Here is a 16126-nt window from a genome sequence, read left to right as displayed (position 1 = left end):
TTTAATTAATATTTATAACTATAAAGCAGGAGACTTCTTTCATTTGTAAATACCAAAATATCCTATATGTTTAATTTAATTCATTTTTAAATTATTTAACCGCTTAAAAGTCAGTAAAGAAAGTTCATCTCAAACTTTATGAGTATAAAACGAAACGTGAATTTAGAACCCAGAGGATCTACCATAACCATACAAACAATTTAACAAGGACGGACGGCTGGCACCATTATTACGGGTCAGCTCTAATCTCTAAGTTTGCTGTAAACATAACAATCTATGGGTTCCCTTCCAACACTCTAAATGTAATGTAAATTATTAAGATGAAGTTGAGCGTTTACATTAATTTTGACAGATAAATGGCAGAATTGATAGACTCTGTCCGTACCTGTGCCGGACGCGAGCGTTGAGATTGATTATGTACCGGTGCACCAACTAGAACAACTCTCCACGCAGACAGGCCGACTAGACGTCCACATCAAATAAATGTTGAATGTACGGAACCCACCAAATAGCAGAAGGTAATAAAGACTGCGAGAGAAAGTGAGCTCAGAGATTGCGCGGAAAATGCGTCGCAGAGATAAAAAAATTATGGTCGAAACTGGATAAAATGTATTAGAAAACAAACCAGTGGGCGAAGACAGTCAAAATTGATGTGAGTGTATAAACCCCTAAAAAATTGACGGTGCCAAAAATTGAGATTGATTATGTACCTGTGACAGTCAAAATTGATGTGAGTGTATAAACCCCTAAAAAATTGACGGTGCCAAAAATTGAGATTGATTATGTACCTGTGCACCAACTAGATCAACGGTTTCGCAAACCCACCAAATAGCACCTCAGACAGATAAAAGAGCAGAAGGTAATAAAGACTGCGAGAGAAAGTGAGCTCAGAGATTGCGCCGAAGATGCGTTGCAGAGATAGAAATTATACAGTCAAAATTGATTTGAGTGTATAAACCCCTAAAAAATTGACGGAGCCAAAACCTGGATAAGCAGGCGACCTACCCGAAGCAGTGCGTGAGTTCAGAATTCTGTGAATGGCTCTCTCCATTGAAATGCCAATAAACTTTCTCCTGGACACAAAATACCCTGTAATTTACCTGAGACGGAAATAATAAAATCTGTTAAGCTCTCCCAAAATTGAGATTGATTACGTACCTGTGCCGACTAGACTAGACGTCCACATCAAATAAATATTGAATCTACGGTTTCGCAAACCCACCAAATAGCACCTCAGACAGATAAAAGAGCAGAAGGTAATAAAGACTGCGAGAGAAAGTGAGCTCAGAGATTACGCCGAAGATGCGTTGCAGAGATAGAAATTATACAGTCAAAATTGATTTGAGTGTATAAACCCCTAAAAAATTGACGGAGCCAAAACCTGGATAAGCAGGCGACCTACCCGAAGCAGTGCGTGAGTGAATTCTGTGAATGGCTCTCTCCATTGAAATGCCAATAAACTTTCTCCTGGACACAAAATACCCTGTTATTTACCTGAGACGGAAATAATAAAATCTGTTAATCTCTCCCAAAATCAGGACAACGGAAAAACCCTCAGCGCTGTTTGTATAACCATTTAACAGGTAACTTGTTACTATGTAAATATCTATCTAATAATAAAAAATACATAAGCCAGAAATAAACATACCACCTTCTACATTCACTGACCATTCTTCCAAAAAAGATCCTGAGTTTCATTTCCATCCGTTCATCTTCTTTTTTAAATACAGCAACAAAATAAAATCGGCCGAGAAACAATGCAGATGCACACAAAAACATAAATCAAGAATAGCAGATCAACCACAAACACATAAAATCAAGAACAACAGATCAACTGCAAATAGGAGAAAAACACGAAAATGCATGGCCATGCGGTGGACTAAACAAAGAATGACAAAAGGAAGCCAATATATTGCAGAATAAAGAAGAAGATGAGAAGAAACTGCTACCAATAACGGTAATAACCTCACTTCAAGTTCTAATTCCTTCTCATGTCCGCTTTTGAAAAGATCTGTTTCATCTTCAAATCCACCGTCATTGAATCGCATCTCAAGGCTTCTAGAAAAGATTAGGCGGTATACAAAATTCACAGGAATACAAGCGGTTTTGTGCTTTTGTAGCTTAAACAGGCGGTATACTAAACTCAGAGCAATCCAAGCAGTTTTGTGCTTTTCTGCTTTTATAGCTGAATTGGTGCGGGTTTTGTGCTTTTCTGCTTTTATAGCTGAATTGGGCTGCGCACTAGTATACAATATGCAGAGCAATCTAGGCAGATTTGTGTTTTTGTAGTTTGAATGGGCGGTGCACAAAATTCAGAGTAATCAAGATGGTTTTGTGACTTTATAACTTACACGTTTGTAATTGATAATGAAGTTGAAAAAGTTTTTCTGATACTTCGAAATTGTGTTAATGGAAAAAATAGTTTTTAATTGGAAATTAAGAAAATATATTTGTGATACAAAGTTTGAACTCTATGTCACTGGAATTTTGAAATCTAGATTATTGAGATTCCACGCTGGGAATTTTCTTTACCCGGGATTTTTAACTTTGTAAAATGCTTATAGAGTTGAATTTGAAATATATATTTTTTATAAGGAATATGGTATAATAATAAAAAATTTACCCGGGATTTTTAACTTTGTAAAATGCTTATAGAGTTGAATTTGAAATATATATTTTTTTATAAGGAATATGGTATAATAATAAAAATAACACTATTCAATTTAAATAGTTATTAATAAATTTTCAAAATAATATTAATATATTATTTAAATGTAGATAAATAATAATTATTAACAAAATTTTAAAATAATATCATTATATTATTTACATGTTTGTTTTGGACAAATAAATAGTATTTTAATTTTATATATATATACGAAAGTTTTACGACCTAAATATTTAGTAATATCAAATAGCATGTGGTTTTATAAATATATTTTAAATTATTTATGATTGAAATTTTATCATAGGATTATGTTTTTGTGTAAGATGTATGGAAAATATCTTAATTTGAATTCATTTTGAGTGATTATAATAGTTAAAAGAGAGATATACTAATTTGATTTCATTACGAGTGGGTATAATGGTTAAAAAGAATATTAATGAAGTTTTGATATTTTATTTTGAGATTAGGGAACTATTTATCAAAACCTATAGTTATTGAAAAATATAAAATAATAATTGGATTCATAATTTATAGGGAAATTGGGTTACAATAAATTAGTTGCACAATCAAGTTTTTATAATATCAAACTTAGTTTCCCTAAAAAACTATTTCAAGAGCTATTTACAACTAAATACTAATATAATATAACTAGGAAAAGACTTTGTAAAACAAAAAACTAACTAACTAACTTCACAAGTTACTATCACTACAAACAACAAAAATAAACAAAATTACTTAAAAAAAAAAAAGAAATTCACCCTTAAATAAAAAGAGTCTTAGCTAGTAAAAACTTACAATACATAGATGAAAGGTATAGGGATACGTTGGAGTGTGTAAATGAAATACATACAAAGTGAAGACATTGGCATTTCTATCAAGGAAAATCCATTATAGACATTGAAGCCTTGAATATAATTGTTTCAATAATTATGTCTAATGTGGAACAAATACACACTTGAGAAGAATGAGGGCATATGAAGGGAATATTGTGCCATTGCAACCAATGCATGTCTCCAAAAGAGGTATAAACCACAAAAATCTAGATTAGCAACAATTGTCCTTGATACTCCTTTCAACTCATAATGCAAACGCCAATAATACCATTGGTGTTCATGATAGTTGTATGAAAGATCCTAGTTATGCCATTGTTGCAGGAACATTTGTGTCCAAAAGTAATCTGCATCAACTTATTTTAGTTAGTAGCTTAGAAAATGAAATACGTTTGTTGTAACATCGTGTTGTATTTGTGTTGTTGCAACACTATACTACTATTACATTGTTGTGACATCACTTCATCGTTAAGTTACTATAATATGATTGTTAGAACACCACCTTGTTATTACTTTGTTGTGACATTGTTGGTGCAACATCACCCTATGGTTATGTCTCTACAAACTCGATGATATTTATGTGCTACAACTTTGTTGAATATTATGGATCGTGACTTGCAACAATTCCATGTGTCTTATGTTGAATTGTGTAGCATAGGAGGTACTCCACAAGCCTAGGAGCTGGGTTGTGAAGTTTGGTCACAAGAAGGCTTTGTGGGCAAAGAACCCAAGTGGAGGGGTTTTAGACCGAAGGAGGGATTTAAAATCCAAAAAAGGAAGTAAAAGGAAAATTAATATTTCCTAAGGTCTAGGTGGACCATAATATTTAGAGGGTTCTTAAGAGGCCTAAGGAGGAACTATTTCAAGAGGCCTAAGGGAAGGCTAGATTATCAAGTGAGGAGCTCATTTGATTGTGGAAGTTGGACACAATGTGTAGCCCTAAGTGGAGGTCAAGCTTGAAGGTCAAGGAGGGCTACTAAGGAGGTCATAATCACCATAAGGGAGCAAGCACAAGAGTGTCATAAACATATAGAGGAGTCGAATCAGTTAGAAAAGGAGGACCATTTTTGTTCTTTGTCTTAAGTGTTGGATTAGCCGAGTTAAAAGGTATGCTCGTGGAAGAATTTCGACACAAATCTAAGCATGAACAGACCGCATCAATTCAGATCTAGAGAAGAGGGCCAAGACCCTACTATAGGTTATCTAGAGGGTCGTAAGGCCTAATTTTAGAGGGTCACAAGGCCTGACCTATTGCAGAAAGGAGGTTGCGACTCCTAAAGGAATCGAGCTAAGATTTAAGGGAAACGTTGATGTGACCAAGGCTAAAGGGTGACTGAGGTAACCTTAACAGAGGGAGGTCACAGAGATCTATGTACTCAACCTAGTTTTCAGTCAAATATCATGGCCATATCTATGGATTCTTGGAGCCATGATGAAGGATCTAAGAAGGAAAAGTTGCATGCTTCATGATGGTGAAGTTTGTATGGAAGAGAGGTAGTTCTAAATTATTTAAGACAACAGATCTTGAAGCCCTAGTTATGGTCTTCTCAATACATGTATAGTCATTGTGGATTAACCCTTAAGTTTATCCCAATAATGGATGTAAGGATATAGAGGTAGGGTGCACTATGTATGGTAGTAGGACTATCAAAAAGGTGTTAAGAAGAGGGCAGATTCATGGTAGCATTCAAGTGTTTGAACATTATTTTCGATGCCCTAATAAGGGTTGCTTTCAATGTACAAAATCACCCTCATATATGTCCCCTAAGTCTTGTATTGTGTAGATGTACAAGTGTTACAAGAGCTCGTGACTGCCATGGGAAGATGCCAGAGTGGAGGACTAATTATTCTACGAGGAAGTGTTGGTTTAGAGGAGTTGGTCAAGGGTTGAACAATAGTGATATATGTTCCCAATTTATTTGGTTTAGTGTTGACAAATTAGAGATAAGAGGGTTGGTTGGAGGAGCCTAGATTGGTCCAAGTATTGATTGCAAGTGGACAAATCCTTAAGCCCTATATTAGTCAAGTAGTGACTATGTGTGGACAGATATAGTGGCCTTAAGAATAGTGACATAAGAGGTTGTGTCTAAGAGAGGTAGGCCAAATTTATTGGCCCTAGGATCAACTCTCTAAAGTGATAAGAAAGTTGACAAGTGGGTAGATCTACAAGAGAATTTTTCACAAATGGAATTGTGAACGATGGTTTTTTTTAGTGCAGGATGCAATGCAAGATGCAGACCTCAAGTACATGTTCATGAAAGGAGCCATAGATTCTTAAGAGGTAGATCTATAGAGCCCCAGTTCAAAAGTTGCAGATTGATGAGCCAAACATTAGTGAAGAAAGGGTAGATCCAAAAGACCCAATGTGCGGACTTCTTAATGGAGCTAGAAGGCTGCTAGTGGGAGAATCAGAAGTCCAAAGTTAAGTGACAAAAAAGGAGTTGTGTTCATTGATAATGGTTAGTTGGAGTGATTAGCATTTGGGAGGCAAGAGGACCTTCCAAATGTGTTTAGGGCATGTGGACTTAAATGGTTGTGGGGAGCCACATCAACAAGTAGGTCAAGTGAGTCTTGTTCAGGTTAGATTGGTTGTCAATGTGATTTACACTAAGCCCTAGTTGTTTCCTTGTATCGGGGTTGTATGCAAGGGCCATGATCCCTAGTATGGGAGCCCTAAGACTGTTGTATGCTACTTTGTAATATAACATGTAGTGGATTTGAAAAGTTAAAAATTGTCATGTGCACTACTTGAATATTAATTGATGTTTGTTATTATCTTGTGCAAAGCAGAAGTGTTTTCGCATTTGAGTTTGTTTGTGTCAGAGATTTTAAGACCCAAACTAGATTCTCATATGTTGTGGAAAATTCAACATCTAAATGGGTTGGTGATGAATCAATGGATTGCATATGTAAATAAGTAATGGTAAAATAGGGAACCAGACAAAGAAGCAATTATTAGTCAGGGAAATGGAAGAAGAAGTGGTGATTGGTCAAGGAGTTAAATTACCATAATTGCTCAAAATATGAAGGAATGATGGTTACATTAGGAAAAACCCAAACCACTACAACAGTTCAACCTTCCAACCGCAATTTAGGGTCATGGAGTAGATAGGAGAAAAAGAGAGGAAGTAGCGAAACAAGAAACACTAGAAAGATTGAAACAGGAAGGAGCTTGTGAAGCTAGAAAAGGCAACTAGAACAAAAGAGAAGAAAACAACCATATGATTATGGAATGAAAAAAATAGTATGTATGTTGGGGCATAGTGCAAAATAGAATCATATTCTAATTGCAAGATAAAAAAATTATTTCTGTGAATAAAAAAATTGGAAATGTTGTTGTCGCTTATCTTGTCTCATGTGAAATTTTCTCAATTTCCTCATTGTATGTGTTAGTTTTTAATTATTGTTGTGCCAACATACAAGTAATTACGTGTTATATGGATAGAGATCGAAATATTGTATAGAGATTGAAATATTGTAATGTCATTGTATAGGTTGTAGGTGGTCTTTGTGTTAGGTGGTATCAAAGCTCGTTTAAGCTCCTAAGATTGGTTCTTTGTTAGTGCTTCTATAGTGTGTGGTTGTGATTAAACCCATGAGGGGTTATTCAATTCAATTATCAAGGGAAAGTTATGAGAAATCAAGTTCAAATAAGGCTCGTGAATGTTTTTCAGGTCGAGGGCCACTAAACAACTTGTAGGAATGCCACCCCGTAAAGGAGGAGCAACACAAGAAGGTGTCAAAATTTGAGAACTGGGAGAATTCAAGAGAATAACAGAAGATTGTAAAAATAAAAGACTTAGGGATGTTGAAGCAGATTCAGAGTTAGGATATGAAATTGAAGAAGAAGAAAATATTGAAGAAGTGGACCCAATAATACATTTAATATCCTTTATGAAAGATAGAGGTAGCACAAAGGTGGAAGTTTGTTAAAATTGGTAACTAAGGCCAAACTTCATGTGGGTCATCTTATTCATGGCTAATAATATGTTCATTAGATTCCTCTCATCGAGAGGTGTAGGATTGATCTAAAGGTCATCCGATTCTGATAAGTATTCATGGAGATATGAATTTATTTTGATTATGGAATTATTATCAAGCCGACCTACAACTCATGTAGGCTCGGAAGCCCAACAGTCACATCTATTCAAACATCAATAGTTGTGTATAAATACAGGAGGACTTTTCCTCACTTGCACTTACTCACATCTCATCACATCTCTCTCTCTCTCTCTACTGCGCAGAAAAGAGTCTCTTCTCTACTGCGCAAAAAAGGGTCTCTCTCTTGCACATGTGAAGCGGAAGCTGTTGAAACTGGAGCCGCAACTGCAAATCCGAAATTTGACCAGCGTGGACCATAAAACCTCCTCTTCTGATCTATGCTACAGGTTCATTTGAACCTCCTCTAAAGGCTGCAACTTTTGGTGGTGGAATTAAGTCAATCCGACGGTCGGTTTGTGAGATATCGACTACCCTAGTTTGAAGGAAGCTGCAACTGCAGAAGTAAAGTTTGACCTACGTGGACCAGAATATCTCCTCATATGAACTGCGTTGTAGGTTCATCTGAACCTCCTCTGAAGGCTGCAATGTTTGGTGGTGTAATCAAGTCAACCCGATGGTTGGTTTGCGAGATATCGACTGCCCTAGTTTGAAGGAAGTTGTTGAAACTGAAGCTGCAACTATAGTAGTAAAGTTTGACCTGTGTGGACCAGAAGATATCCTCATCTGAACTACACTATAGGTTCATCTAAACCTCCTATAAAGGCTTCAACTTTTGGTGGTGGAATCAAGTCAATCCGATGATTGGTTTGCGAGATATTGACTGCCCTAGTTTGAAGGAAGCTATTGAAACTGAGGCTGCAACTACAGAAGTAAAGTTTGACTTGTGTGGACCAGAAGATATCCTCATCTAAACTGCACTATAGGTTCATCTAAACCTCCTCTGAAAGACACAATTTTTGGTGGTGGAATCAAGTCAATCCAACGGTCGGTTTGTGAGATATCGACTGCCCTAGTTTTGATGATAAAGTCGCTAATGCTGATGCTGTTGATCTAGGGTTTGCTACTGCTGATATAAATCATATTTATTGTACTATTTCTCTCTACTGAATTATTGAAGATAAAAGAAGATTTGATCAAAGGGTTTCCCCACACATTGTGGGGTTTGTCCCTAGCTAGCTGCCACATCTTGTGTTTCTTATCTTGGCTTGTTTTCTGTCGATCGTTTAATGTTCTATTTGCACTTTACTTTATGTACATGTGATTGCTAATCTGTGGAATATAATAAGAAAAAGAAGTAAATTGTTATAAGCATAGAACATACCATAACTTAACATGGTATTGGAGCTGAGGTGAAGACAAAGCCCGAGCAAGAGAAAGAGCAATCACCGAAGAGAAGATTGGCAAGGCTATCCTAAAAGAACTATGGAGTCCTCAACACTCTTTCCTGCCGAAGACAAGCTCCGTGAGAACGCTGACTATCATGGATAGAAGATGTCTATCGATCTAACCCTAGAAGATCAAGGAGTGTTGGACCATGTAAGAGGCAATATTGTTGAGCCTCCATCAAATGCATCCGCAGCTGCCTGGAACAAATGGAAAAATGGGGAAGTCAAAACAAAGAAGATCATCCGAGACTCTATCGACAAGCACTTGGTGGCCTATATCTCTGAACTTGACACCTCCAAGGAAATCTACGATAGACTGGTGAGTTTATTTAAATTCAGTGATGCAAATCAAGTTTTGTTTCTTAGAAATAAGCTCAGGGAAATCCATAAGGGTAAATATGAGAATATGCAAGCATGCTTCTTAAGAACAACCAAGATCAAGAACGATCTCCTATCTATAGGGGAAACTATTACTGATAGGGAAATGGCATTCACAACTGTTGGAGGATTACCATCCAAATGGTACATGTTCAGGACTACTCTTTTGAACAATAATGTAATTTTAGGTAGAGGAGGAATGACCTGTTGTAGAGTTTTATGAACCCAACGTTTCGGACTACCAAGTGAGTCCATCATCAGGGGAGAATGCGTCAATAGATATTCTTAAAATCATAATGATGTATCCAAGAGCTAAAATTAGGGTATATATATAAGTTATTAAACAAAAGAAATAAGAAAATAGGTCAGCTCTTATCTTTTTATTTAATTAATTAATTAAATTATTAATTATTATTATTATTATTTTTAATTAATTAATTTATTTATTCAAGGGGATAACTTAATTGAATAATTTTATTATCTATAGAATTAATTACTATGTTTATTAATTCTATTTTAAATTATTGGTTCAATTGATTCATTAATTTGTTTAAATAATAAATTAATTTGTTTGATTAATCAAATTAATTAATTTAATTATGTATTCATTATTAATCTGTTTACTCATTTATTTACATTATTAATTTATTAATTTGATTAATTAATTCATTAATTAATAAGTTTAGATTAATTACTTATTTTTCTATTTCTTGAATTAATTATTAGGTTTAATAAATTTATGAAAATTTATTTATTTATTAATTTATTAATTAATATGTTTTACTAATTAACTAATTTTTGATAGTTAATTAAACGAATAGATTAGTTAACAAATTTATATTTATTATTTATTATTATATATTTATTATTTATATATATTTTAATAAGATTATTAATTTAATTTAATGTACTTATTTCTTTGTTTAATCACATAAACACATTTTCTATGTTTAGGGTTTATGGGATCCTTGACAGAGTTGAATAATTGTCTGATAGTATTTGGAGGGGTGAATGCTACATTAATGTTATGTTTATTAAGAATTTTAGAGATTTTATGAGTGGTGCCTTTTATGTATGGAAGGGAGACTTGAGGAGTGGATACATTTTGATTTTTAATATCTTTGTTAATCTTGTTTAGGGATAGGTGCAAAGAAATAAGTACATTAAATTAAATTAATAATCTTATTAAAAAAATAAAAATAATAAATAAAAAATATATAATAATAAATAATAAATTTGTTAACTAATCTATTCGTTTAATTAACTATCAAAAATTAGTTAATTAGTAAAACATATTAATTAATCAATAAAAAATAAAATAAAATAAAAAATAAAAAATTATTTTTTGATAAATTTATTAAACCTAATAATTAATTCAAGAAATAGAAAAATAAGTAATTAATCTGTCCCTGTAAACTTATTAATTAATGAATTAATTAATCAAATTAATAAATTAATAATGTAAATAAATGAATAAACAGATTAATAATGAATACATAATTAAATTAATTAATTTGATTAATCAAACAAATTAATTTATTATTTAAACTAATTAATGAATCAATTGAACCAATAATTTAAAATAGAATTAATAAACATAATAATTAATTCTATAGATAATAAAATTATTCAATTAAGTTATCCCCTTGAATAAATTAATTAATTAATTAATAATAATAATAATAATAATAATTAATAATTTAACTAATTAATTAAATAAAAAGATAAGAGCCGACCTATTTTCTTATTTCTTTTGTTTAATAACTGATATATATACCCTAATTTTAGCTCTTGGATACATCATTATGATTTTAAGAATATCTATTGACGCATTCTCCCCTGATGATGGACTCACTTGGTAGTCCAAAACGTTGGGTTCATAAAACTCTACAACAGGTCATTCCTCCTCTACCTAAAACTATCCTCACTGTATGGATTCATTATTTAAAAAATAATGTAATTCTTGGTTTCGAGTAATTAATGGCTAGATGCATTCAAGAAGAAACAAGGGTAGAGGAGCAAGAAGTGCCCTTGCCTAAAGTTCCTCTTGTTGCTTTTTCTTCTCATGCTAAGAAAAGAAATAATTCCGAGACTAAATCAAAAGGAAAGGCTGGACCTAAGGGTGGAAGAAAAGGACGATCTTGCATTTGCAATAAAGCAAGTCACTATGCAAGGGAGTGCCCTGATAGAAAGGACTCACACCGGGATTATGATCAAAATCCCTTTGATGAAAATCAAAGGAATGACAAATTCAATAGCAAAGGTAAGAGGAGAGCTGGGAATCTATGAAGAGGACAACCATTCAAGAAGGCTAGAAATTCCAGGATGTATTAAATGCACCTAACCTCAAAAAGAACCTGGTGTCCATCTCGGCAATGGAAGACAAAGGCTACAAGGTGACCTTCAGCAATGGCAAGGTACGTATATGGAAAAATAATGTTAAAGGTGCCTTTACTCTTCGGTTTCGTGTTGATTCATTATATCAGGTTGATGGAATTCCGCTAGGTGTCATGTCTTATGACACATCTCTTCAGTCCAAATTGTGGCATAGAAGGTTTGCCCCCCTTCATTATAAAGCTCTACTCGATGTAAGACAAATGGTGACAAGGATGCCCGAATTCCGAGTAGAGAAAGAAGGTGTATGTCCAGGATGTGCCGAAGGAAAGCTCAAAAGGGGACCATTCCCCTCAAGCCAAAGCAAGACCTTCGATATATTACAGTTGGTTCTCTTAGGCATACATGAGGCTGGCATTAAGAGGGAGACTACTACTCCACATAATCCTAAGCAGAATGGTGTGGCGGAAAGGAAGAACCTTACGATTGTGAAAGTTTTCTAGAGACTGTTGGTACCATTTCATTACCATCCTTTTCTTCTAGAAACACCATCATTTGTCTATCTTTTTCTTCCATAAACCCTCATATCCATCGAAATTGATTAATCAATAGCATTATAGTTGTTAGTTTACATTAAAATTAATTTGTGAATTTTTATGTTAGAAATTAGGAATTTTCAACAAAAAGATTACAGGATGTCATAACTTCCTGTAAATGGTTTATGATGTGACACGTGGCATGACAGGCAAGTCAAAGCAATGGATAGGAACGTGATTTGTAATGTACATGCATGGTGAAAAATCGATTCAACAACAAATCTAATGCTCCTGGATATGCGTTCAATGCTGGTCAAACCCAACCCTTTTGGTCACAAACGCAGCAAAAAGCCATGGTTTCCCAAACTGATTTCATTTTGCTTTTGGAAATCGGTTTAGATTAGAAAGGACAAAAATCACTCTTTTGTAAAAGCAGAAACATCTGCTTAATGTATGTACATTCGATTTAGATAGGAGATAGGCAGATAAAGACTGCATATTGTATTGTTTTCAAAAACGATTATTATCTCTGTGTATTATTCTAGAACCCTGCTCTTGTATGTGATTTCATCTTCAGAACTTAATTACAATCACCGTTTTACTCCAACAGTGTCTATGCGTTAATATTCTCATCGCTTGAAGTTTCTTTAGTGTGCCAGTGAAACGTGGACGGGCCCTGCGTGGAATTGGTATACTGTTAGTTTCATTTCCATAGCGTTTTGAATTTGAATAGTGTGCATAGTGTTTATTGTTATTTTCATGTCTGTGAGTTTATCGATTTGATTGGAAATTCTTGCAAATGATATTTATGGTGATAGCTTAAATATCTGATCGTTAGATCATTGAACAATATCTTGTAAAATATTTTATCGATCATTATATTTTAAGGAATCTCCGCAGACTCTATTTCCATGCATTTAAAATTCAGTGTGCTTTTGATTTTCATGAATGCTTAGTGTGTTAGCTAGAAATAGCTTTTGTGCATAACATCCTTGTAAGGGGGTTGAAAGCTCAGTCTAACAATATGTTGTATCTTTAGGACAATTAGATAAATTAGATGATAAACTAGATGATCTGAGTGCTAAAGTGTGAGAGGAAACATATTTTAACCTCCTGTAAAGGAGTGTTGTAACCTGTCACAGTAAACACTTAGTTAGGTAGCCGAGATCCTTTTAGGTCTATAGACTTTAGACACGTGCCTCTAAGTTTACCTACCCTGGTTGATAATAAATCTAGTCTAATCTAGCACCCTAGATTGGCCACTACAGAGACTTTCGAAGTTTCTATGGGTAGATGATGTAACAATGCCTGATGTGGAGGAACCCATATCCACCTCAGCCTTCCTCTTCTAGGAAGAGGCCTTCATGGATTAGGGGGATACTTGATGATGCTGAATGACATGTTGCACCTTGAGGAAACTTTCGTGAAAGTCAGAAACCTAACAGGTATCACGGATACCTGACCATCATGAGCACGATCATACAAAATGAGCCTTCATCATTCTGAGATGCCGTCAAGCATCAAGTATGGAAGGATGCTATGACCAAAGAATATGACTCTATTATGGAGAATGATGTCTGGGAAGTAGTTCCTAGACCACTGGACAAGACAAATGTTACTTCTAAATGGCTTTACAAGATAAAGCTGCAGCAGATGGAAGTATGGAATAGTATAAGGCTCGTTTTGTTGCTCGTGGTTTCTCCCAGAAGGAAGGTATAGACTATGATGTGATATTTGCACCTGTTGTCGGATATACGACCATCTACTTGATCATAGCCCTTGTGGCTTCACAAGGATTGAACCTACATCAGATGGATGTCAAGACCGCGTTCTTGCATGGTTCGATCAAATAAGAGGTCTATGTGGAGAAACCCGAAGGATTTGAGATTTATCATTGAAAATCTCATGTATGCAAGTTGAAGAAGACTCTCTATGGGTTGAAGCAAGCACCCCGAGCATGGTTTGAGAGGATCGATAACTACTTGATGAAGCTGGGATACACTAAGAGTGAAGCCGATCCTAACCTTTACTTTAAAGTTGAAGATGACAAGCCTCTCATATTGGTGTTGTATGTGGATGACCTCTTTCTAACAGGTGCATACCCTCTCATTCACAAATGTAAGAGGGAGTTGACTTCTGAATTTGAAATGAAGAAACAAGGACTTGAAGTGTGGCAGAAGCCAAGGGGAATTTTCCTATCTCAAGGAAAATATGTGATGAAGATTCTGAAAAGATTTGGTATGGTGGACTACAAGCCTGTGACTACCTCGAGGATATTAACTTTCAGAAGTTATATGGTAGTGATGTCGGACCAGATTTGGGAAATGACTATGAGTTTCAAAAACTCATTCGCGTTTATGTTCTTGGTGAACCTCTGCCTGAACATATGTTTTGCAGTTAGCATTGTGAGCTCATATTTGGTTGAGCCTCACTAGATTGGTGCCAAGAATCTTCTGAAATGTCTTCAGGACACAATCTCTCATGGATTGAAATACACTTCCAGAAATATGAAACTGCATGATTATTCAAATGTTGATTAGGCAGGTAATGTGGAGGATCACTGGAGCACTCTTAGTGTTGTTTCTCTTTGGATTCTGCTTCAATATAATGGATGAGTAGGAAGCAGAAGTTAGTTGCCATAAGCACCGCCGAGACTAGATACATATTTCGAGTATGATCTCGTATGAAGCTGCCTAGTTTGGGAAGCTCTTCAGTGAGTTGTTTGAACACATACCACTGTGATTCTTTGTAACAACCAGAGGTGAGATTCGATTATTGGGAATCCCGCATTCGTCGATTGCTCCAGCAGATAGACATCATCTGGGATATGGTAATTCGATGAGCAAGGAGGCTCCATCACATTAAGATGATGTACAGGTCGATACACCTTGTCAACACCCCGAGGAAAGACATAACCTATGATTTTCCGAAATGACTTGGATTCATCAAGAAACCCTTGTACAAGGGTCCTACATGTTGCATACATTGAGCTCTGGGAGCTCTAACGGCTTTTGGTTCTTACTGGAGCAACATACAACCACAGGGTGAATCACCCTCCCCTGGTGGTGAGCACTGGAACAAGATGATTCGCTCTCTTGTGAGACAAGATGATTCGATCTCTTGTGGAATAGGATGATTCGCTCTCCTGTGTAGCAGGATGATTAGTTCTTCTGTGAGGCCTGGATGATTTTTTCTCCATGGAAATTGTAGCAGGATTAATGTGTTCTCCTGTGAGGCCTGGATGATGTGTTCTCCATGGCGATTGTAGCAGGATTGATGTGTTCTCCTGTGAGGCCTGGATTAATGTGTTCTTTATGGCGACTGTAGCAGGATTGATGTGTTCTCCTGTGAGGCCTGGATTGATGTGTTCTCCATGGTGACTGTAGAAGGATTGATGTGTTCTCCTTTGAGGCCTGGATTGATGTGTTCTCCATGGCAATTGTAGCAGGATTGGAGTGTTCTCCTATGAGGCCTGGATTGATGTGTTCTCCATGGAAACCTCGATTGATGTGTTCTCCATGGCGATTGTAGCAGGATTGATGTGTTCTCCTGTGAGGATGGGATTGATTAAGTTCTCTTGTTGAGACATCCTACCCATGCAGTCTGGGAATCATAGGAAGTACCTCTCATCTAATCAATGAGCAGGGAAATGAAGATAGGGACCATAGTAGTACCGATGGATGCATCGTTGTATCTATCGTACTCCCTATGCTAGGATGACCTCCATTGATCTAGGATCAATGATACTGGTTTGGGACCAGTGGTAGGAGTGGTACATTCTATGAATCTGACTTCGGGTTGGTTGTTACTAGTGTGGGACCAGTGGTATGCACTCTGAGACTGACTTTGAGTCAGTGGAGGATGTTACTGGTCTGGGACCAATGGTAGGAGTTGTACTCACTATGACACTGACTTCGGGTTGGTTAAGACTGGTTTGGGACCAGTGGTACATACTCTGAGACTGACTTTGAGTCAATGTGATACATCCTCGAT

The 16126-nt window shown here is 35.6% G+C and overlaps 1 long non-coding RNA gene across 1 annotated transcript; it reads right to left on the bottom strand.

The window, feature by feature from the left end:
• Positions 1 to 384: 384 nt before the first annotated feature.
• Positions 385 to 1120, bottom strand: LOC149194214 (uncharacterized). The gene is made up of 3 exons (XR_016255045.1): positions 1006 to 1120; positions 789 to 869; positions 385 to 528 (listed from the first exon to the last, which is right to left on the bottom strand). It is a non-coding gene; the product is annotated as an uncharacterized LOC149194214 (long non-coding RNA).
• Between the last annotated feature and the right edge of the window lie 15006 nt (positions 1121 to 16126).

This window comes from Pinus tabuliformis, chromosome 2_2 (assembly GCF_031772625.1).
Source record: "Pinus tabuliformis cultivar Carrire ecotype Pingquan chromosome 2_2, CPIR1, whole genome shotgun sequence".
In the NCBI taxonomy this organism is placed as follows: Eukaryota; Viridiplantae; Streptophyta; class Pinopsida; order Pinales; family Pinaceae; genus Pinus; species Pinus tabuliformis.
This window is presented reverse-complemented; position numbering and strand designations above follow the sequence as displayed.